The sequence below is a fragment of the Arvicanthis niloticus genome, chromosome 13 (genome assembly GCF_011762505.2).
Source record: "Arvicanthis niloticus isolate mArvNil1 chromosome 13, mArvNil1.pat.X, whole genome shotgun sequence".
In the NCBI taxonomy this organism is placed as follows: domain Eukaryota; kingdom Metazoa; phylum Chordata; class Mammalia; order Rodentia; family Muridae; genus Arvicanthis; species Arvicanthis niloticus.
In genome coordinates, this window is record NC_047670.1 from 71,790,058 (window position 1) to 71,815,355 (window position 25,298).

The following is a 25,298-nucleotide window of genomic DNA, read 5'->3' on the forward strand; positions in this document are numbered from 1 at the left end:
GTCAACTATCTACTCTGTGGTTAGCCAGTTCTTAGAACCTAGAGCTCGTGAACCGGCTGACCTGCATTCTTGGTTCCGCCTTTTTGTGGTCAGCTAAGTTCCTGGAATATGGCCGACCTGGCTCCATTTTATCTGCTAGGGGTCTTAGGCTCCATTCTATCAGCTAGGGGTCTCAAAAAGTTTCTATTCCTTTCAAACACACTTCCAAAGTTGCCCTCTGACTTCTACATACATCCTGTGACACACAGTTGCCCACATACACATACATTCACATACATAATAAAGTGAAATTGCAAAAGGAACAAATCTGTATAACTCTAGATTCACATTTAGTTCTTACAGGAGGAATAAGGAGAGGAAGAGGAGTAAGAAGAGGAGGAGCTAGGTAATGAGAAAGAGAGAGAGAGAGAGAGAGAGAGAGAGAGAAACATGGAGACGGATGTTTGAGTATCTCCCACAGTCAAAGGTAGTTGTGTAGAGTGAAAAATTATAAAGGCCAAACCTTGCTCTTGAGAGAGAGCTTGTGGTTTGACCACCGGCCAACTTCCCTAATAAAGCCTCTGCTGATTGCATCCAGGTATGGTTTCTTGTGATCTTTGGGTGGTCGTGATTTCCTGAGGCTTGAGGAAGGGTCTCCCGAGTAATGGGGGTCTTCAGTTGGTATATCTAGGTTGGGTATTGGGTTACACTTCTGATTGTATGGGCATCTTGTTATTGAGCATTACCAAACTTATAAAGCCTTTGATTAACATTTTAAAAAAATTGTATAAAAGCAGAAAGGAGAAGGGGAGATGGGATAGGGGTTTTCTAGGGAGGGGAAATGGGGAAAGGAGATGGCATCTGAAATGTAAATAAAATATCCAATAAAAATAAATTTTAAAAAAGAATTCTCTCTCAAAAAAAAAAAAAGCTTTGAATTTTGAGAAAAGTCAAAGGACTCTGGAGATCAAAGAATTTTTTAATGTATAATTTTAGTAGTACAGCCTTTGTTCAAAGGTGCTCTCATGTAGAACACACAGCTATGTGTAGGAGAGAGGAGGGTACAGGTGATATAATTAGATTCAGGGATTTCCCTTCCCCAAAGCTGGTCATTTCCCCTGAACTTCCACACAGGACATAGTGGAACTTATAGGCTTGACTTATAGGCCCTGTTATTTTAGAGACCATGAGAAGGAACCTGGCAGCCACACTGTAAAGATAAGCAAGGAAAACGCTCACCTAGCATGTTCAAGGCCCTAAGTTCAAGTCCTAGCATGTTTCATTTTGGTGTGATGATGCAGACCGGTAGTCCTGTTGGAACCAGGTGGGAACAAAGATGTATGCTGAACAAAGCCTTGGGGAACCATGATAGAGGCTCTAGGAAGAAAGGCAGGTAGTCTCTTACCTCAGGGGCATGTTGTGCCCTGGATTGTACTTGGATGTGACTTCATGCCTCCTGGGACAGACATTTACATTCTATTTATAAGACATGTTTATTCTTGTTGGATGTAGGGTCATAGCTATAAAACCCAATCTGGTCAGTGAATCCTGAATCTGGATACGGCCCTCTGCCTTGCTTTCATGATTTCCCAGATATAACCTATAATGCAATATACATGCCAGGCAATTGTGTTTAAATTGGTCTGTCCTGAGAATGTTCAGAGATAGGACTACTCTGATAATATTTAGTATGTGCTTACTGGCATTTATTTACATGTTCTTCTTCCTTGGACCATGGCTTTTTTTGTTTGTTTGTTTGTTTCATTTGTGTATAAGAGTACACTGAAACTCAAGTAAAGTTGTCTGCAGCATGAGACTGTGTAGTCTGCCCCATTCTTTCAGCCCCTAAGATCCCAGTTACCAGACACAGTTTTGCATGGGTCAGCCAGAGTCAGCTGGTAGAGCTAGCATGTGGTAGCTAGCCCCAAAACACAAAAGGCCACAGGAAACTACTCCATACTGACCACACGCAGCCTTCCAGTACTCCCTAAAAACAGACAGGAGAGATACAAGGGGACAGGTGTAGAGAAAGACACTTCTCTGATGCCTCCAGGGTAAAAGCTGATGTCACCTTAGCTCTCCCAGCAATGACTGGTGTGACTGACTTCATACCTGCATTTCTTCCTTCAGCTCTCCAGTGGATATTTGTGCAGTGACCATACTTGATGCTAGGCTCTGTGGAGACCTGTATAAAATGGTAACTTGAAGCACTTGCACTCAATTAATAAATTGGCAATCACTCAGTAGCATGATGCCATTGAGCAGAGATAAACCATTCAGTGCCCCCCCCCCCCAAAGTATTGCCTTCTGTATTCATACCCCCATGTAAGGCCCATTTACATGGACCTTACATGGACCTCAGTGGTTACTGAGACAGCAGTAAGCAAAGGGCTTGGTAAGGATTGAAAGAACTCTTATGAGAAAGCTTCCCATCATGGTCCAAGTCTAAATTAGTCATAAAGAGAAAAGAGAATGTGTGTGTGTGTGTGTGTGTGTGTGTGTGTGTGTGTAGTTCCAGTTATCCACTTGTCTTTACCAAGGCTCCAGACATGGAATGTTCCAGACATATCCACCACTGATGAGTGACCACAGTAAAAGAAGAACTATTTCGATTGAGTCCCAACCAACCCATAAAATAAAATAAAATAAAATAAAATTACTCATGGCTATTGCTTAAAGTCTCTAAGCCTAATTAGGCCTATTTATATGACAATAAACCATAGCTTTATACACTTTTTTAAAGACAACATCTTATGCTAAAATTAATATCAGGTCTGGGCTTTGGTTTTGATGGAATTGTTGCTGTTTGTTTGGTTTGAGACAGAATGCCACTATGTAGACATAGCTGGTCTGAAACACACTAAGACTACACTGGCCTCAAGTTAGTAGCAATTCTCCTGTGTCTGCCTCCTAAGTACTGAGATTATAGGTGTAAGTCATCAGCCCAGGTAACTGAGAATAATGTGTGTGTGTGTGTGTGTGTGTGTGCATTTGGTTTTACATCAGGCCCTCAAGGTGCAGATGGATGCAGATGATGTTCGGTTTGTTGTATCTGTGCACAATTACCCACACGAGGAAGAGCAGTCAATGGGTACTATCAAGGAAGGAGGACACCAAGCAGAACTAATACAAAAGAGAAGGGCTGAAGAGACAGTTCAACAAGTGAAAGCACTGGCTGCTCTTGCAGAGGACCCTAGTTCAGTTCCCAGCACCCACATGGCAGCTCACAGCTGTTGGTAATTCCCTGGGAGTTTTTGAATATGCTTGGCCCAAGGAGTAGCAATATTTGGAGATGTGGCCTTGTTGGAGTAGGTGTGGCCTTGTTGGAGGAAGTGTGTCATTGTGGGCGTTGGCTTTAAGACCCTCATCCTAGCTGTCTGGAAGCCAGTCTTCTCCTGCCTGCCTTTGGATGAACTCTCAGCTCCTACAGTCCCATGTCTGGACTGCTGTGCTCTGCCTTGATGATAATGGACTGAACCTCTAAACCAGTAAGCCAGCCCCAATGAAATGTTTTCCTTATGAGTTGCCTTGGTCATGGTATCTGTTCAGAGCAGTAAAACCCTAACTAAGATCCTCCCATTCCAAAGGATACAACACACTCTTCTGGCTTCCAAAGGCAGCAGGTATACAGTGAAGCACACTCACATCCGTGCAGACAAAACACTCATCCACATGAAATAAAAATAAATAAGCCTTTAAAAATCAAAGAAAGAGGAGAGAAAAACCCTGAAAATAGTCTGTGAGAGAAAAATCTGTTTCACACAGATTCTATGTAAGTTGATTTTCATGTCTAGTAAGCAAGTCCATCTGGACAGCCAGTGCTTAAGGAGACTGACAGAAGGGTTTCAAGTAAATGATGATACATGGAGGCTGTCCAGGAGTCTCCAAGACAGGGTCTCCTGAGTACTGGTGACAGTTGTCCCATTAAGATGACCATCATGGCTGAGCCAAGTCTGACCCATTGTCCTCACCACAGTGGCACCAGCTGGTTTTAACAGTCTCATTGTTCTATCTATTTTTATTAATTCTTTAATGTTTTCTTAGTATAAAATTAGATTGCCTAGGCCAGTGAGACGGCTCAGTAGGTAAAAGCATTTGCTGCCAAGCCTGATGACCTGAGTTCAATCCTGGGTCTCACATGGTAGAAGGAGAAAACTAACCCTCAAGTTGCCCTCCGGCTTCCTTGTGTACATTACTGCAAGTTATGAAAAATAGAAACCTCTTTGGGATAGAAACATCCAGTTACTCAAGTCAAAAATCCCATTGGTGCCAACCCCTCCGAAGAACCCTTCAACTCGGAAGTTAGTGTGGCTGAGGCAGCTCTAATTTGGATCAGAGAGAGTTAGCAAATTAGTGGTTTAGAGTTAATTCTCATCATAAAATCCTTCTGGACTCTTCCAAATCCACAGGACGCTGTCTTAGAGGCCAGGCAGTAATGGTTCTTGCTCAGCTATGCACAAATGGTTCAGTCTTCTCTCAGCAGCACCTCACAGCTCCCTAACTGTGGGATGCTGAGTTTATTTCCTGTAAAACCAAAGTGAAACAAGCATTATTGGAGTGGAAATACTTCTAATAAAATCCAGCAATACAGAGCTGGGTTTTGGCTTCTCCATATCTTTTAAGTAATTTATTTTATAGCTCTAGACATGAGTACTGGCTGGTTTTGTGCGTCAACTTGACACAAGCTAGAGTTATCACAGAGAAAGGAGCTTCCCTTAAGGAAATGCCTCCATGAGATCCAGCTCTAAGGCATTTTCTCAATTAGCAATCGAGTGTTTGGGGGGGCACTGTTGTGGGTGGTGCCATCCCTGGGCTGGTAGTCTTGGGTTCTATAAGAAAGCAAGCTGAGCAAGTCAGGGGAAGCAAGCCAGTAAGTAAAATCCCTCCATGGCCCCTGCATCAGCTCCTGCTTCCTGCCCTGCTTCAGTTCCTGTCCTGACTTCCTTTGGTGCTGAACAGCAATGTGGAAGTGTAAGCTGAATTAACCCTTTCCTCCCCAACTTGCTTCTTGGTCATGATGTTTTGTGCAGGAATAGAAACCCTAAGACACCATGCAAACATAAAACATGTCAACTCATTTATTTCATTCTCCACCTTCTTGCTGACACAGGTGGGCATGTACAATCATTACAGTTCTGCTCACCTACTCTGGACACCACACAGCCCTTGCCAGGGAACTGGGTTTCTGCTATGCAAATTCATCTGGGGATCTGGGAGATTTGCTGAGGCACCAGGCTAGGAAGTAGAGTTTTCAGTGGAAGAGGCTAAAAGCTTCTCTGAGGGAAGTTAAGCTTCATTCCCCCAGATAGGTGTTAACTTTTAAGGGCAAGCTCTTGTTTCAACACTTACCACACAATTTTGTAAGTTGGGAGAAAGAGATTTCTCCCTTGGATCAGCTGAGTATGCCATGGACTGATGTTCAGAACAACAAAGTAGGCAGCCACTCATCTATGTGTTATAACCAAAAATTCTAAGAAACCCCAAACTGTCCTAAGTCCTCAGTAATCAACCCACACTCAGACCACTTCATTTGCAAAAGGATAGAATACTCAGACCAATTCATTTGCTAAAGGATAGAAATGTTTTTTTCTTGAAGAATCAAGGGGTTCTGAAACAGTAGTTGGGGGTCTAGAATCAACTATACTTACATTATATTTAAGACCCAGCCAGAAAGTTGTGTGCACGCCTTTAATTCCAACACTCAGGAGGCAGAGGCAGGTGTGTCTCTGAGTTCAAGGCCAGCCCGGTCTAAAGTTCTAGGACACCCCAGGCTATACAGAAAAACCCTATTTCAAAAAAACAAAAACAAAACAACGAGACCCAAAAGACATGAAAATTTGATTCTTTTAACTAAGGTGAGGAAACCAGAAATTGAAAGCTGGTAGGGCAATATCGAGGGGGATTTAGGCACCAAAAATATAGATATATTGGGGTATAGGGCATGGAAGAAGGAAGAAACGCAAGCAAAAGGAGCTTTGACAACAGCTGATAGATTTCACCCCACTTATTAGTCTTTCTGGATCCTAATATTCATCTCAGCACCTGCCTCTTTCTGGGTATTTACATAAAGGTCAGAGTGGGAGTTCTCTGCCTGTTCGCTAGTTAGTGTTTTCCTCTTAACATACACATTGGCTTGCAGGAACAGGGCAGCTCTAAGGTAGACTGTGCACAGGACTGTTCCATGCCACTATCTGAGAGTCCTTCTGCAAGCTTCCATATGTACAAGAGTGGGTTTTTTTTTTTTCCCATTTTCTGTCATTTCGTCTCTTATCTGTTTGCAGCATTTGTAAGAGAGGAAAGAGACTCTCTACTGACAAGCTTTATTTACTCTGCAATCTGGTTTCCCACAGAGGAGCTGATGGAAAGATGGAGTTGGTAGTGTGAGAACCAAAGTTAAATACTGGAGGCTATTGTTTATGTTTCACTTGCTTAAACAAGTTTGTTCGACCCATCTGAACCGGATGTACTTGATCTCATGTGGGCAGGAGGTACGTCAGGATGTATGCTTGCCCCTGATTGGACCTAAGGGAAATGTGGGGAATTGTGGGGTTTGCCTTTTAAAATCTCTGCAAAACATGTCTGTTTCCTGGAAACCCCAGAGTTGTCCTGGTCAGAGCCCATCCTGGCTAGTATTTTACTAAAACTTGCTTCAAATTTGGCTTAAGACTGTGGTAGTGGTTGTGGTTGTGCTTTTTTTTTTTTTTTTTTGATGTTCAAATTTCATTAAAAATACTTATCAAACACACACACACACACACACACACACACACACACACACTGCTACTGTATTAGGACAGTCCACACAGCCACTAAGGGTGATCAGATACAGAACAGAGCAGCTAAATGTTACTGATACTGAATTTCAAAAGTCAAACGGTTACAATCTGGCAACTGTGGAGTAGTAACCTGTATGGGGTATCTGCAGAGGTCAAGTCATAAGAACTAACAGAATCATGCAGAGACCCCTTTGAGGAGTGATAAGTGAGTCTTCCTCATCCCCTGAAATACATTGTAACAGGAATTAGAGTGCATTGAGACCAGCAGAGTACTTCATTGGGTTGTACCCTATGTACACACTGCAGTACACACTGTAGCCAACTGCGCTGCCAGGCTGAGGGCTCTAGTTTTCTGCACACTTCCAGAGGCTTTCAATTTTGAATGTGGCTAAGGGAAGGGAGGCCAACATTTTCTAATTGTACCAAATGGCCTTAAAAAAAAAAAAAAAAAAAGCTAATTTGGGGGATGATATTGTTAATGGAAGTGTCTATTTCACTCTTAGCAATAAAATTAGAATAAGGATCTAGTTTTGCCTCTGGAAAATGCTTTACTAAAATCTTCAAAAGTTCAGATGTGCAGAAAGCACGACAATACTGCCAGCCACTTGTCGCTCTGACACTGTGCATCATAAACACCAGGGAGGATACCCGCCCTCTAAAAGCCCACAGTAAACACAGGCAGCAACACGTTCACACTTGACACAATGCTACTGATAAACACCAAGTACAACCTGCGAAAGAGGTCACTGCCACCGAGGAAGAAGAGAAGGAAAACCAGTCTACAAAAGTGCTCCCTTTCTTCTCAGACCCAACAGTTTAATTGGGGTAAGACAAGAGTGTACAGGCAGGCCACCAGTTGTAAGTATGCTGGGGACACTCTATAGACACACTCACACACTTATGTATAAATTTCAGTTCTGATTGAAACTAATGCACTAATACAAATCCTTTATAGGAAACATTTCAACAGTCTTGTGTACAAACAGGAGTGGCAATGGTGGGGGTTTAAAACTGCAGATGACTGCACCGTAGTTCATTAAAGGCGAGACACTCACATGAGTAAGACACAGAATGAAGCAACACGGAGAAAGAAATGCATACAGAACAGACCCGTTGGCTCGGGACCTACAAGGCAAATAAACGTGATGGTCATGATTACATTGTATCACTGTCTCTCTTACTGACTTACTAGTCTGGGTTCTACTTAGAGTACTGCCTCTCATAAGTCATTCTCTCATGACTGATGAAAATATTAAGCTACTGAATACACTCCCTTGACTCCCATGGCGCATTACATTTGGTAACACTAATAAGGTAGATGTGGGTAACACTTGAATTGTGATTGCGAATGTTTAATTGAATATTTCCCTTTCGGTAGCTGTGAAATGTAAAGCTTAGATTCACTCCCATTATGCTTGATTGTTGTAATTACAGCACTTGTGGGACACTCGTCTTTTTTATCAATACATATCACTTGTCTACATATATTCTGTTCACCGTCATAATACAGTCTCCCCTTTTCAGATCTAGCACTGTGCAGATTTTTTCTAGTTTCACAGGTGGTTCTGTTTTAACTTGGTGTGGACCCAATGTAGCCATTGCCTTCCTAATTGTTGTCCAGTCCTCAAGTATATCGAGATCCTGCAGCATATAAACTGTATATGGACCTGAGACAACACCGGCTTCTGTTTGTCAGGGCTGAAAGGATCCTTCCTCTTTTTTCTTGACTGAAGCTCATCATTGCACAGTTCTGAGGTAATGTCGATGTTCTGCCTGTCCTCCTCAAGCCTTCTTATCTTCTCCTCAAGCTCACTCTGGACTGTATGTATCATATAATAACAAAAGGTTTTCACTACCACAATGCTGGCGAGAAGCCTGGATTTCACATTCATACTTGTTCTTCACAGACTCTAAGCAGAGTTCTCTACAGAGTCTTGCTACCTTTGTGCGAATCTGCGTTTCTCGTTTGGAGCCAATGGTTCCAAATACTCAGGTGCTTTTCCAGCTATGACTCCTTGGGAGTTTTGCATCCACCTGACTCAGCCGTTCTTTATAAAGTTGATCTTTGAGATCTGTAGACTGTTTCTCAAGGTTGGACATCTCACCTAAACATTCTGTCCTTCTCCTCTTACAATCTTCATCATCCATTTCTGAGCTGTCCCTGATCTCCAAAACCGACGAGCTCTCGGTGTCCTCTTCTTGGGAACTGTTCCTCTCATTCCGTGTCATCTTGATGATTCGTCTCCTTCTTATCCCCTCGGGAATGGACCGGCATTTTCCAGCCGCGCTGTCACTTCCCACTCCCTGCTCCCAGCCCAGCCCAGCCAAGCCGCTTCAGTGAAGGGCTCTCTGAACACCCCGACTCACAACCCGGCCACCGTGCTCTCTTGGCCGGTAGGATTAACACTAACTATCTTGAAAAGAATTGATCATACACCATCAAAAATAAAGTTACTACTGCAGTGTCTAGCATGAACTTGAATCGGAGTATGGACAGCTGCATTTCTTAATTGATTAAATTCCTAATTGATTAAATGTGTTGTCCTGTGTGGCTAAGAGGGGCAGATTTCGGACTGTCTTATGCGGCACTCAGTCCCACCCTTTTTCAGGTTGCCTTCCGGTATGGAGGGGATATGAACTGTCCTTCTCCTCTCTTCTGCTCTCTGCTTTTTCAGTTTTCCTTTGAATTCACTTGTCTCCATGCTCTAGATCCTTCGTGTACGTTGAGATTCTTGCTTTGCTGTGCTTACTTGAGAGGAATGAAGTGGTTTCAAGATCTGTTAACATATATAAGGAAAGGCTTGTGACTTGGGTCTGGCAATGGATAGGAACTCCTCTTCTGTGTGGAGCGATCGCTGGTGCTGGAGCTCGGTAATTATTTCCCCAAAGGATGCGCCAGTAGAAACCTAGCTGCCAACTCTGGCTGTTTCCAGACAGAAGTAGAGTTTGACAGGGTAGAGTTTGACTCTCCTATCCCTAGACTGTCAGTTAACAGTCATTTGTGATTCCAGGCTTTCCCATGCCCTCCACTGTAAGTTGCATCTCTATCTGAGCCACTTCTCCAAAGCTCTGTGGTGTAACCAGCTCTGACGTTGCCTATAGTCCATATACGGGTATTCCAACTTGTGCCTTCTTCAATGGATTCCCCGTCTGCTAATGCACATGAAGATATCCTTTAAATCAGTGGTTCTCACCCTTCCTGATGCTGCTACACAGTTCCTCATGGGACCCCCCCAAACCATAAGATTATTTTCATTGCTACTTCATAACTGCATTTTCTACTCTTATGAATAGTAATGCAAGTATCTACCTTTTTCAGTGGATTTAGGGGACCCCTGTGAAAGGGTTGTTTGACCCACAAAGGGTTGTGTGACAAACCATACACAGGTTGAGAATCACTGCCAAGCCTACCTCCAGTTCTCATTGTTGGGAGTTTGCATGTTTTAATTCTTTATTTTACTTTCATGGACTCTTAAAAAGCAGGAGGATATATTTGTTGGAAGCATTTTAATTCTCTGTTCTTACTTTCTGACAGATAAGCGTGTTTACTCGAGCGCTGTAGTCCGTGCTTAGCTAGAAGGTCATGCTTGCATTGTGTCTTCAGTAAAACCTAGAAGGGAAAGGTGAAACTGTCATGGTGAAGAGGGTTCTGTTTGGACTGGCTTTGTTCTCCTTCCAGCCTCTTAGTTTGTTGAGTAACCACAGGATGCATGGATCTGACGCCCTCTCCACTTGAGGAGCCTCTAGTCCCCGACCTTACCCTGAGATGAATTGCCAATGAAAGCCCAGGGGAGGAGTAGCTATGGAAACCACCAAGGAAGGATGGGTTTTTTTCTTTGTTTTTGTTTTGTTTTTTTATGCACAGGAATTGGAACAAAATGAGTGACAACCTTTTTTCTCTTCCCATCAGTGACAAAAGTTCTATGCCCTGTTTTCTCCCTTTTCTTAGAGTAAATTACACAAAGAAGAACATCGTGAAGATATACTACTGTTGCCTTTTTCCTCTTTCCCATCTTCCCATGAGTCCCTTTGAATGCTACTTGGGAGAATTAACCACATAATGTTTTAAGTACCAAGCCTAAAACATCCACAAAATAAAAATGCCCCTAACCTGTAAGCCTCTTTGCCCAAGGACAGATACTTCCTGAGATGCTGGGTGCTATTGTTCATAGAAGATAACAAGCCATGTGTTTCCTTTTCCCTAAACAAGTTTGGATGTCCCAACTAATGTGTTTGATCACAGGCAGGCAGAAGGTAGATAGGCAGGAAGGATGTCTGGATGTATGTTTGCACCCAATTGGATGAAGGTGAGAGGTACAGACCCACGTAGTTTGTGGCCATTTTCTGGAAAGCCTGGAATGGACCTGACCAGAGTCCATCATCCTGGCCAGATTTAATTAAGCTTGCTTCAAATCTGGCTCAAAATTATGGTAGTAGTCTTATTCTAGCCTGATGGGATTGACAGTAAGTGCAGAAATGTCTGTCTCTACACAGGTTATTTTCTTTATACTGTGAACATCAGATGCCATCACATTTAGAGCACAGGGCCTCCGGCCTCTCTCCCTGTGTAGCGGTCTGCATGCAAGTATTGGTTCTTAGTCCCCTGTCTGCCTCCTGGAACAGCAGTTAAGACGTTTTAAAATGAGGATACCTAATTTCTCGCTGTTTTTTTTTTTTTTTTTTAATGTTATAGAATCTTGTAGCCTTAATCAAAAATACTTCATGAGTTCCTAAAATTGATGATCTATGTAATTCTAGCAGCAAAAAAATTTCCCTTTTGCTCTTTGCACACATATATATTAGCTCACAGAGAGTTTTAAATGGTGTAATTTTTGTTTGGCCCCAGGCAAATACAGCTCCTCGCATTGGTTGTCATTTACTCTGCACCTTTTCTGTTAAGGAGTCACTAAGAAGGCTGGGAATTGACCCAGGATGAAGAATTCTGCTCCAGAGGCACATGGATCATCCAGCCCTGTGGGGGCCATTGAGAGTGCTACCCGGGCTGGAGACATGGCTCAGCTGTTAAAGGCTCACAACCAAAAATATAAGAGAGTGCTACACAGCACATTCATTTCATAATTCTTATTGCTACCCTGAAGAGAGACTGTTATGTATGTATCGACCCTAGGGTTCCCTTAGTCCACATCTGACACTGACATCCGGACTCCTGCGCTACCATGGCACTCTCTGCTTCATTCTCTTCAGTCTTCTAGGTCAGCACAAGGCCCACATGGTCATGATTTTTAATCTCAGGAGTCACACCGGGGATGGAAGGATATTAGCCAATTTGTCTAGAAAAGTCTCATGATGACGTCGAAAGTGCTAGAGGTATGAGAACAGTTCCCTGTCACAAACCAGGGAGGCCCCAGCTCAGCCTTCTAAGAAACAAAACTGTAGACTTGGGAGAAAGGAAGATATCTTCAAGAGACACGTATGTCTGTCAATCTGACTATAAGACTATGAAAACAGTCACCCCCAAGGAAGTTGGAATTTCCCCAAGAATCTCATGCTGGGAGAAGGAAGGAGACCCAGCCCGAGACTCCACATGGTCTAATGGTTGTCAGATCACCTCACAGGATAAGAGTGCTCCTCTTCCCAACACGACCACATGGAGTACATCTCTCCTTTTCTTCTTTCTTCTTTTAATTGTCTTATTAGGGACCAGTGATCAGATCTGACATGGGGCACAGGTTGTGAGCCACAAGCTCGATAACAAAACCAGAACAGAAGGAGTACTTGGCTTCACTGTCCCTTTGGCTGTAATGCAGCAGAGAGCTATTCCAGCAGACACCTGTGCTCCACTGCTAAGTAGGTGATTGGCAGAAGAGAACTAGCTTAATTTGAGGAACATTATAAATATCACATACATACACACTTTGGAAGGCTCCCATAGAACAGGTAAGGAAGTTAGAAATAAAAATTACTGTAGACTTGTTCCATGCTTGCCCTAAAGGAACAGGCTACATTTAATGAAAGTTCTTGGCCAACAAGAAACAATTGACAGAATAATTCGGTTTTTGAATCTGAATCTGTAATCTGAATGACTGTTTCCCCCAAATTCTTTGGTTGGAAATCCTCGCCCCCAAGGTGGAAAAGTTGGGAGGTAAAGACCATGGGGGATGCTTAGATGACGAGAATGTGGTCTGTAAGAATGGGATTAATGTCTTAATGAAGAATCTAGACAGCCTGGTTTTACAGGGGAAAGGACAAGGTTGAAAACAAAACGAATAAAATGAAAGCAGATTTCTGATGAGTCTGCCAGCTGTAGAGTTTTCTGTGAGCAATGCAGCAAAAGTGACCTTGATGTCACAAGAACCTCGAGCCAGCTGGGGTCTCAGACACATCAGAGAGTATATCACATGGCAGACGGAGAGCAGGAGGCAGCCTTGGCCCAGTATGGGAGGACAGCGGGCCATAGCAACCTAAAGCTCCCTGGGGCCATGTCTAGTCTTCTAAAAGCTAATCAGTTTGTCACAGTATGTGATCCTTCTCCTTGGCAGCACTGACAGAACTGTCTGAGCAGTTCCAGGAAGAGAAATGCAGTGACAGCTAAGTCGCCAGGCTCTTTCTGAACCAGTGACAGGTATTCATCCATCCATCGGGGAGTTGTCCCACCATGTCCTCCCCTCCACAGAGGACCCCAAAGTACTGGCTTATTTTGCCTGCTTCCTTTGCCTGCTAGGATTGTGGCTGTTTCATACAGTAGTATGCTAGTGGGTATGAAGCTGTGAACTTTGGAGCTGGCTGGATTCACTTGTTTAGAACCAAGACTATCCAACCCTATAACCAAAACCTCACAGAGAACAGGCACTTCTCCTAGTTCTAAGCCTCCTTTTATCCCAACATGCACCCTGTCTCTGTGTCCTATACACATATGTGCATATTATGTTTATAAATGATTATATTCACTGACATATCTGATGGATTCTTGTTTATTCCATAGTACCGAGTCTTCAGATTGTCCACAGAACTACTTCTAAACCCCAACCTGCCAACCAAGATTGTCCTGACTCTTCTAATTCACACCAAGTATTTCTTCCTCAGAACCATACCACTGCTGAAACCAGAAAGCACATTTGAAACTTGCAAAATACCCCTCTGGCCTGATGGTGTGAGAATGGTGTGGTATAACATGAAATCGAATGAGTTCTTTCTGTGTTTTTTTTTTTTTTTTTTTTTTTTAATTTTGCTCTATAAGATCCTGGGAAAACAAAGATTGTTTCATTGAAGAATTTTATAAAATAGTTTAAAGGAAGTCATACTGCTTCTGCATAATTTCTTGCACAAACTAAAAGAGAAGGGAACATTTCCCAGCTCACTTGATAATGGGAGTGGCAAAGCCTTCGATGGGTGAGACCCAAAGAGATAGCCAAACCTTCTCTTGGTCCTATGTTGACAGCCCACAGACTGTTGCCCTACAGAGAATGCTCAGACTTCTTACTGAGTTGAGCTAATCCTGCCTCCTTGTAACCCTACCTCCACGTTCTGCTGTAAATAATAACCATGCTGAGCCTCCCCTGTCCAGAACCCCTCCTGCTTTGTCCAGTCTTTTGTCCCAGTGGTGACTTCATTCCTCCCATTTGGAACAGTAACCACTATGCTGTGCCATTGTATAACAGAACTGTGCTGCTTGTTTTTGACTTTTACAAAGTCTCACTGGGCAGTAGTGGCGCACGCCTTTAATCCCAGCACTTGGGAGGCAGAGGCAGGCAGATTTCTGAGTTCGAGGCCAGCCTGGTCTACCGAGTGAGTTCCAGGACAGCCAAGGCTATACAGAGAAACCCTGTCTCAAAAAACAAAACAAAACAAAACAACAAAACAACAAACAAACAAACAAAAAACACCCCCCCCCCCAAAACCAAAAAAACAAAAAAAACCCAAAGTCTCATGGGAGACTTTGGACCACGAACTCTTGGGCAGCATTGCAACTGCTATGACTAGGGAAACTTGTGAAGTTGTACAGTGCGCATTTTACGTTTTGAAATGGCTGTGCACCTATGGTACCTGAGGCAAAAAGGTATGAGTCGCCTGTGAAATGTCTGCCACAGGCTATTGTATGTGAACACCTGGTCCCCGGCTGGTAATTGTTTTGGGGACCTTGGGAACCTTTAAAAGAGTAATGGGGCTTGGTTGGTGGAAATAATTCACGGAGGATGGGACTTGAGGGGCAAAGCCTGCCCTGTCGCTCTGCTTCCTGGTCTGCTCAGAAGTGAGAGGTCCCAGTCACATTCTGCAGCTGCCATGAACTCTTATCATTCCTGCCCCACCATGATCGAATACATTCTCAAGAAGTGGGCTACAATAGATTCTTCCTCAGAGAGAGAGAGAGAGAGAGAGAGAGAGAGAGAGAGAGAAACTATAAAGAGACATTTCAATATACACATGGTAAATAAACATGCAAAACACAACATCATTAGCCATGAAAGGAAATTCAAATCCAGACTAAAATAAGATGTCAAGACGAAAATGCTGTGACTGGGCCCAAAGCTGGTGACGATACAGAGAAACCCAGCCTCTCCTGCATTGCTGTGTGTGGCGTAGACACTCAGGAAAATAAGTTTTCAGTTTCTTAGAAAACTAAACACCCAACTGTGACAATGCCACACAATGGTTATGGTTTATCCCACAGAATAAAGGTGAGTATGTTTGCCCCCAAACCTATACATATCTGATAATATCACCATAGTCATTTGCAATAGTTAAAAACAGGAGAGACCAAAATCACCTTAGTGAGTAAATGGGTCAACTGTGTTCCCTCAGTATAACAGAATACTATTTATTCGGCAGTAATGTTTGATGGTTTGTATATGCTCAGCCCAGGGAGTGGCACTATTAGAAGGTGTGGCCCTCATCCTAGCTGCCTGGAAGCCAGTCTTCTAACAGCCTTCAGATGAAGATGTAGAACTCTCAGCTCCTCCTGCACCATGCCTGCCTAGATGCTACCATGTGCCCATCTTGATGATAATGGACTGAACCTCTGAACCTGTAAGCCAGCCCCAATTAAATGTTGTCCTTGTAAGAGTTGCCTTGGTCATGGCATCTGTTTGCAGCAGCAAAACCCAAACTAAAGACACCTTTACATATCTGCTAATATCACCATCATCATTTGTAATAGTTAAAAAACAGAGAGACCAAAATCACCTTAATGACTAAATGGGTCAACTGTGTTCCCTCAATAGCACAGAATACTATTTATTCAGCAGTAATGTGTTCTTTCGAAAAAGGCCTCTCCCTGCTTATGTCGCCCCACCCTCCCCACCCCCCAAACATCCCATGCTCTCTCATTCTCAAGGGCAGAGAAGCAGATCTACCTTAGAAATCCACTCTTCTCTCCTAAAAGAAGCCCACTGGGAATCCAGACAGACATGGCTGTAAGCCTGTCACTAGGGACCCCTACTTCCTTCTGCTGCTCCTAGCATGTGTTCCTTCTCATGATCTAAGATGAATGTGAAGGCTTCCATTATTGCATCCATTTTCAAAGCCAACCTAGATAAGGGAAGCTTGAGAAAAGCACGTACTCTCTCCACAAAGCTGTGTTCAGCCTATGACATTGCAATTCGACATTATCATCCACAACAAATGACACTCAAGAGCCACAAAACTGAGTTAACATATACGAGAAAAAAATATCACCCTTGTTTTAGTTGCTATTCTATTGCTGTGAAGAGGCACCATGATCAGGGAAACTTATAGCAGAAAGCATTTATTGGAGACTTACTTAGAGTTTCGGAGGGTTAATCCATCGTTATCATGGTGGGAGCATGGCCACAGGCAGACAGGTAGGACACTGACAGCCCACATCTGATCTGCAAGGTTTTTTTTTTGGGGGGGGGCAGTGAGAGGTGCAAAGAGAGAAGAGAAGAGAAGAGAAGGGAAGGGAAGGGAAGGGAAGGGAAGGGAAGGGAAGGGAAGGGAAGGGAAGGGAAGGGAAGGGAAGGGAAGAAGAGAAGGGAAGGGAAGGGGAAGGGGAGAGGAAGGGCTAGCCTGGACTTTGGGGAAGGGGAAGGGGAAGAAGGGGAAGGGGAAGAAGGGGAAGGGGAAGAAGGGGAAGGGGAAGAAGGGGAAGGGGAAGGGGAGAGGGAGGGCTAGCATGGACTTTTGAAATTTCAGAGCCCACCACTGGTGGCCCACCAGATCCAACAAGGCCACATCTCCTAATTCTTTCTAAATAGCTCCCCAACCTGGAACCAAACATTCAAATATATTAGCTTATTGGGCCATTTTCATTCACTACACCAAACTATCATGATGTGTTAAATAAATGTACAATTCTGTGTTAGGCAGAAGTCACAGCTAACCTGGGGAGCAAGTAGCATCTAAGCCACAGGTTGGACATGTCCAAAAGAAAAGTTCTGAAACACTGTAGGCTTCTTTGCCATTGGTCAAAACTGATCACATGACCATTTCCTGCAAGGATGTTAGGAAATGGAGTCTCTTGGTTGGATGGTAATACAAATAGCTAAAACCTAAAGTTTTGTTGTTTGACAGCAGTGAGCCAATTTTCTAGGGGGTTGAATCTTGTACAATTTGTGGTAATTGAGACTAATTCCATCTTTTACTATCACATTTTACAAAAGCACATAACTCTATGAACTTTAAGACACAGTGTCTTAGTTAGGGTTTCTATTGCTGTGAAGAGACACCATGACCACAGCAACTCTTATAAAGGAAAACATTTCATTGAGGCTGGCTTACAGTTTCAGGGGTTTCATCCATTATCATCATGGTGAGAATCAGAGCAATGTGTGGGCAGACATGGTGCTGATAGAGCCTTCTACACCTTGATCCAAAGGCAGCAGTAGGAGACTGCGAACCACACTGGGTATAGCTTGATCATAGGAGACCTCGAAGTCCGACCCTTCAGTGACACACTTCCTCCAACAAGACCACACCTCCTAATAGTGCCACTTCCTATGGCCCAAGCTTTTAAACCCAGGAGTCAGTGAGGGGGGAGGGGGCATACCTATTCAAACCACCACACCTGGCAAAGGTCCCTTCAAGGACTTTGGACAGGCCTGTTTAACTGAGGAGCCTCAGGACTCAGGCTTCTGAGCAAATTACTTACTTAGCTCACAGCAAAGATGCTTTGTTTCAGAGGGGAGCCGCAGTCGTAACACACTATCACTCTTAAAATGATGTCTTTTTTTTTTTTTTTTTTTTTTTTTTTTTTTTGGTTTTTCGAGACAGGGTTTCTCTGTGTAGCCCTGGCTGTCCTGGAACTCACTCTGTAGACCAGGCTGGCCTCGAACTCAGAAATCCGCCTGCCTCTGCCTCCCAAGTGCTGGGATTAAAGGCGTGCGCCACCACCGCCCGGCGTCATTTCTTTTGAAATGAACAAAATGTCCCTTCTAACTCTTCATTCTTTGTGGAAACAGAAACTTCAAATGTGAATCATTCACCGATAGCAAGAAATTTAAATTCCCTGAGGCTCACTCTTTCTAATCTGGAAAACAGAGATTAATAATCCCACCATGGTGCTTAAATGAAATTGTATGCATCAAGCTTATCATATAAAAATGCTGAAGCAGGCAGGACGTGGGAAAGTTCTGGGGAAAAGCACGTCTTTGGAAATAACTGGAATATTTCTCATCCAAAGCCAAGGGGGAAAAGAGACTGTTGAGTACCTACTATGTGTCAGTGTCAGCTCTAGATCTGGCACTCTTCATATTAGTTAACAAATCATGCACAGTCAAAGAGAAAGTCTCCAAAGCCTGCAAAGTGAAAAATAGCCCAGCTTTGTAGAAATGTCAACGGAAATGAGTCACTCTGAGCGTGCCAGGTGACAGCAAATATATCACCTCTGTTCTTCCACAATTTCTTGACTTGGTGCAACTTCTTTTAATTTCACATCTAGATGTAGCAAAGATGAATGACCAGGCCCTCACTGGGTTTATAGTGGCTTGGAAAGAGCCCACCACCAAGCTGGGAAAAGTTCTGGTGTAGAAGGGGACACACAACTGTTTGGGGGCTTGTGACATCCCTAGTCAGTATCCATCCAGCAGTGTGTGTGTGTGTGTATTGTTAAGTGATTACTCCAGAAGTAAATTATGACTTAATAACAGCCCAACAAATTGATGAGAAATCAGATCAAAGACGGTATCAGGTTAGGGAACAGAAGGAGCGGAGTTAGCCTATAGAATTTTACCAAAGAGGAAATATCTAAGGTAAGCCTTAGCAAATGGTTCAAGAATTGTGTGGGAAGAGAAAAGAAGGAATGACAGACAGGCAGGGGTGGTGCAGTTACAGAACATGCATGGTCAGAAATACAAGGTAGGTGAAGAATAAATGGCATAGAACAGACTGTGGCTAAAAAGAAGATTGAAGTTGGAGTTAAGATTCAAGAAAGAAGCTGGGCCTGGTAGTACAAGTCTGCATTCCCTGCACTCAGGAGATAAGGCAGGTGGATCCTGGGTTTCTGTCTAGCCTGGGCTACACTGTGACTCACTATCTGGAAAACATAATGTGTGGGGATATGCATAGTCCAGTGTACTCAGATATATGTCTAACAGATCCAAGGCCCTGGTTCCGTCCTCAGTACTAAAAAAGTTATTTCTTTGTTTTGTGTTTTGCTTGGCTATTGCTATTGTAGGCAGGCTGGCCTGCACTCACTAGGTAGCCACAACAGCCCTGAAATCATGACAGTCCTCTTCCCCCAGCCTCCTGGATACTAAGATTACAGCTCTGAGCCTGGAAATTTGAATGACATAATGAGAAATTATTTTTGCATAAGACTAGCAGAATGTTTTTTGTTACTCTTGTCAGTTGGTTTCATGAACATTTAATATTTTTTTTCCTTTTTTGTTTTTGGTTGACAATGTCCTATCAGGTTATCCTTGAACTTCTGGTCTCCCGGCCTCTTCCTCCTGAGTGCTAGGATTACAGACTTGTGGGGTGCTGACCTTAAAATTTTCATTATAAAAATGTGATGTCTTAGTTTTTCTAAGACACCTCTTTTTCAGGGTCACAAAGACCGAAATCCAGCCATCAGAGTAGGTGCATCTCTGCCATTCAGTCCACCACCACAGATGACTTTAACACTCTCTTGGCCATCTGAATCTTGGTGCACAGACTTGGTTTACCCTCAGGGCTTACTTTTCTCAACCCAATTCTGTTTTCACAGAAAATGCCTTGGAAAGGTCTAGAGAGATGGCTCAGCGGGTAAAATACCTACAGGGTGAGTGTGCGGGTCAGAGTTTTAATCCCTAGGATCTGCTTACAAGCCTGGGCTGAGGGTGCACACCTGTAATCTCAGGGCACCTACAACGAGCCGGGAGAGAGAGACTGCAGAATCCCTACATGGTCACAGGACGATTAGCCTGGCAGTCCCAGCAGTGAGCGGCAAAGAGACTCTTGTTGCCAACAATGCAGAAGAAGGGGGAGAAAACAGTGTCCCCAACCTCCACAAGCACACACTTGAGTACAATCCCCCCCCCCCCCCCACAGTGTGTCTCTCTCTCTGGCAGTTATCAGGACTGTAACTTAACATCGTCTGCACTAATCTCCCACCTGATTACATCCTTCTCCTCTTGTTCCTCTCTTCTTTATTGGTGGATGGTGTGGACCAGGGTGCAGAAGAGAGGCAGAAGCCAGGGGAAACTGGCCAACTCTGACTAAAACTCCTGAGGAGCCTTTGAGGCAATCTCTACATTTCTCACAGGAGGAGAGCCAGGAAGTGGCTGCTCTTGCCCTCTGGATTCATCTTGTCTGTATGTGGTTATGTTTTGCTACCGGCCTGAGATTGCAGCCAACTCTGGACAGTCAAAGGAAAAAGAAAGAAAGACAAGTCCACAGTGATGTTCTTTATAAGTTAAACAAAAGTATTTATTACCATTACTACCTGTGTGGTGGGGGCTCCCGCCATGATGATTATAAGGAGGTCAGAGGACAACTTTGTGGAGTCAGTTCTCTCCTTCTATCTTTGCATGACGTTGAGGAACTGAACTCAGATTTGTACAGCAAACGCCCCGGAAGCTGAGCCACTTCAACGGCACCACTCAGATTTTCTTGAGTCACTGCCTCGAACCCACAGGACCTCATCCTGGCTGTGAGAAGAGATGGTAATTTTCCCGGGTCCATTTGTATTAAGATGTTAGAGTTTGAATGTGAAATATCCCCCACAGCTGTTAGTGCTCTTTGGGGGAAATTGTAGAGCTTTTAGGACATGGGCCTAGCAAGAGAGTCATTAGGAGAAGGGCTTTGAGGAAGATAGGTTGGCCCTGATTCTAGCCCAAGTGCTTTAGTCTGCTGAAATATGAAGTGACTGAGTTTCCTCCATTGTGGCCTCAGCCACATTAGCTACTATGGCATCTCCACTGGACCACAGACATCCTTTGAAGCTGCAATAAACCTTCCCTCTCTCAAGTTGCTTCTATATGGCATCTGTTCACAGTGACTGAAAAAAAAAACAAAACAAAACAAAACAAAACCAAGCAAAACAAGGCAAAACCAAATACAGAGAAAGGGCATTGAGAAGCAGCGTCACTACTGTGATAAACTTGACTGATTCTGGGTTCCAAGCCCGTGGCTCTGGTTTGCAGGAGGGTGGAGGGATTCAGAGCTGCACACTAGAGAGGTGTTATAAACAGGGCTCAATGAGCAACTCTGGGTGGACCCTGGCAACCCAGAAGGCAGACAGAAACGTGCACAGTGGAGGCCTGCTCGTGAAGGCTTAGGTGGGAACTGGATTGGAGGCCATTTGTGTCACATTCAGGCAACGAAGCTGGCTGTGCCCTGCCTTCATCCTGGAATTTTTCCTGAGGTTGAGTTAGAAAGCTGTGGCCTGAATAATTTGACAGAGGAAATTTCCAGACAGACTAACATCCGGATCGTACCACAGTTACTACTCAGTACTTTTAGGCCAATTGCCCGAGAAGGAGGGGAGATGGGAGGGAGGGGTGGAATTTTGTTTTAAAATAAGAACCGTGGCCTGGAAAGTAATGAGGAGTTGTGTAAAGTTGTGAACAGAGAGGGACAAGCCAGGTCAAAGCAGCTGCAGGTGCTGAAGAGGCCCAGTTAAAGGGAAACCAAGAACTTAGCACCGGGGTGATAGAAAAGGCAAAACCAAACCAAACCAAACAAACAAAAAAACCCAATTATCCCAGGCTCCAGGGTATAAAACAGCAACTTTGTTTAGAAGGGGAGTGTCTGGACATTGGATGTTGCAGTGGGGGTTCCCTACTTGATCAGGGTACTTTAGGGAAATATTTGTCTCAGTTCATTCTCAAAGGCCCCCAGACAGAACTCGTGCTGTGGTGCAAGGTGCCCAGGCTACATCCTAAGGTGACAGCAGAGAGCAGAGCTTGGCATTGTCTACAAGGTTCTGTACTGCAGGAATGCATGATGCAAGAGTTGCGGGACCACAGATATTTGCACCAAGAGACCATGAAAAAACAAAACAAAATAAAACAAAACAGAAAACAAAATTGTAAGTCTGGAGAATGTGTATCAGGGAAAGCCCAACAGAGAGGCCAATGCTGGAGATGCTGAGATCATGAGAAGTTGCCAGCCCCAAGGTCCTGAGTAGAGCTAGCCAAAAAGGAAGCTATGTGTGCACCAGAACTGTAGAGGTGGGGCTACCCAAGGCCATTGAAATCCAGGGGATGCCACCAGAAACCAGACACTGGTGTGGACATGCAGTATTTGGTATTCTCCCTGAGGGGTTCGGTCTTACTTCTGTCTGATCCATCCCTCCCCTTGAGAATGAGAAGGTTTACTTGATGCTGTTGTGTGCTGGCTGTATATAAATTGATCTTGGATTTTTTTTTTCCATCAGCTCATAGTTAAAGGGTCAGTTTGAGTCTCAAAAGAGACCTTGGATAATTTTGCCATTACAATCTTAATATGGAGGGAGTTCTGGAGTCCTATGGAAGCGTATTTGAATTTGGAGCCGATCTTGAGCCCATACGGGCCAGAGATGGAATGCTAAGGTTTGAGGGTAAGACATTCCCACAGGTTCATGTACCTTGCTGGACACTTTGGGGAGCTTTTGGAATGTTCAGAAGACTCATGGTTCACTGCAGGCAGGCAGAGCACTGGGTAGTCTGAAGCCTTCCAGAAACCATGAGCAAGAAGGTTCAGAGGCTCCATATGGGGGAAATGGCCACTACAGGGGCCTGTTCTTTAGGTTTCAGAGCACAGGGAGGATTCTTATTCTTCTGTCTTGTTTCATTTAGCCCTGACGAAACGGGGAGAACTCACAATAGTTTACCTCTCAAATGTCAATTCTTGAGAGGCCAAGACTGCTCACTTTCAAAATTCTCTGAAGCCCAAATCTTCTCTTGTTAGTCTTTTTCTTTCTTTCTTTTTTTTTTCTGGCAGAAGAATAGAGAATTATTAAAGTCATCTTTATGCACTTAAACATCAGAGCCCGACTGTGTAGTGCGGCCCAGAAATCTCCACAACAAATAAGTTTAGCTTTAACATGATGCAGTCTCTTCCCCACCCCCATCCCCTGAATGTCTCCTTCAAGAGACGTTATGGCTGGGTTATATAAGACACTGTCTTTAAAGACTAAATTAATAAGAATGCGGCATCCTCACAGAGTAAGTTTCTTGTGCTTCAAGGTACATCCTGTGGCCCAGGAAACTGTGAAGAATTCTGAATTAATTTAGTTGAAGTGATACATCTCTGGGCTTCCAATAAATAGAATTTTTCTTCCCTACTGTGAAGATCTGGGTGTGTGATTCATGGCTTTGAGCCCCTGAAGGGAACGGTTGGAAATGGTCTCTGATAAGTTATTTCGTATTTGGACAGTATGTTCCCTAGAACATGCAGCTACGTGCCAGGTTAAGTAGTGAGTTCTAACTTTTAGTACAATCCCTGAAAAAGAGGCAAAGCAGAGACAGAAAATGAGAGAGACAGAGATGAGAGAGACAGAGATAAGAGAGACAAAGAAGAGGTGCTGAGAAGACAGAAGATTCGAGAAGTGCAATCAATACAGGAAGGACAAACTTCTCTGAGGCCTCGGAGTTTGAGTGCGTAGGTATTGACTCCTCCTGAGAACCTGTGCGGTACACAGTCCTGGGTACGCTAGAGAGAAAACACATGCTGTCTGCTCTCAAGGGATTCCCTGGTTTGATCACAGCTCGTATCAAAATCAGTTGCAATGCAAATGAGGCTTCCAAAACAGTTCAGTGTGGCAAGGGAGATAGACTGGACACTACCCAGGGCAAGTCAGGAAGACTAGCAGAGACAACGTCTCTCGAAAAGACCTATGTATTTACACGGTTTGCAGAACCAGGTGGGGAAAAGCATTGCAGCTAACAAGAGCAGGCAAAGAACAGTAGGGAAAGGGGGCGGGGCACTGTCGAAGGGATTCACTGGAGTTTTTAATGCAGGGTGTATGTGAGAGACAGTGCTCCTTGTTCCTTGTAGGGCAGTTAAATCCCCAGTGTACTTACAGTTTATGGCTAACACAAGAGTCTTAATATAATTTTAAATGAGAGTAAAACATAACAGTGTTTGCATTTTTAAAGAAATGCCCAACTCTGAAGATAGAACTAAACATGGATTGTTAGAAGCTAAATGTGTGTGTGTGTGTGTGTGTGTGTGTGTGTGTGTGTGTGTGAAGGCTCAATGGGTAAGGCCATCTGCTATCAAGTCTGAGGACCTAAGTTTCATTCCAAGGATGAAATGGTTGAAAAAGAAAACCAACTACCAACAAGCTGACCTCTGTGTATATGTATTATTAGATTCTAACTGCCTTACCTTTAATATACAATCTTCTAGAATATAAACATTAGAAATTGTAACCTCAGGCTAGTGAGGTAGCTCAGCAGTTAAGAGCACTGACTGCTCTTCCAGAGGTTATGAGTTCAAATCCTAGCAACCACATGGTGGCTCACAACCATCTGTAATGAGATCTGATGCCCTTATACGGGTGTCTAAAGACAGCTACAGTGTACTTTGGGCCGGAGCAAGTGGAGCCGGAGCAAGTGGAGCCGGAGCAAGAGGGAGAAGGGAAAAAGAAATAAAAAATTCTAACCTTACAGGTACAAGCAAAGTCATATCATGCCACAAGGTTTGCTAACTGGTGATAGAACATTGTTCAGTACAAAGCTGGCCAAAGAATTGTCTGACTCGGGTTCATGTCATAGCCCCAGCACTGAAGGCTGTGCATGAGACCTGAGAAAATTAATCTCTAAGACAAGTTCCATCATCTGAAGGTAAAATCAAAGTCACAGTGTCATTACATAGGGTGCAGAAGGTTAATGCTGCAAAAATGCCTAGAATCCAGCAGACACTCAAGGGATAGAAATGGTTCCGTTGAATCGTAATGGTTTTCTTTCTCTGCATTATTTGGGGTTCTCAGCCCAGAATACATCAGAGATGAGTTCATTACATTTGATCTTTTAGAACATCTTACCCCAGAACACGCCGACTAAAAAAACGATCCAACAGCAGCTCTCAAAGACTTTGTGATTTGCTTCCAAGAGAAAAAGCCAGGCATGACTCAGGAATTAATCTGAATGTGTTGATAATGAAGCTGCTTCCAATCTAAGAATGAATTCACACAGGAAATGAAACGTTGAGCAAGCATAGAGT

The 25,298-nt window shown here is 43.7% G+C and overlaps 1 pseudogene; it reads right to left on the reverse strand.

Annotated features, from left to right (window-relative positions):
* Positions 1-8,061: 8,061 nt before the first annotated feature.
* LOC117719300 (breast cancer metastasis-suppressor 1-like protein pseudogene) lies at positions 8,062-9,030 on the reverse strand (annotated as a pseudogene).
* Positions 9,031-25,298: the final 16,268 nt, after the last annotated feature.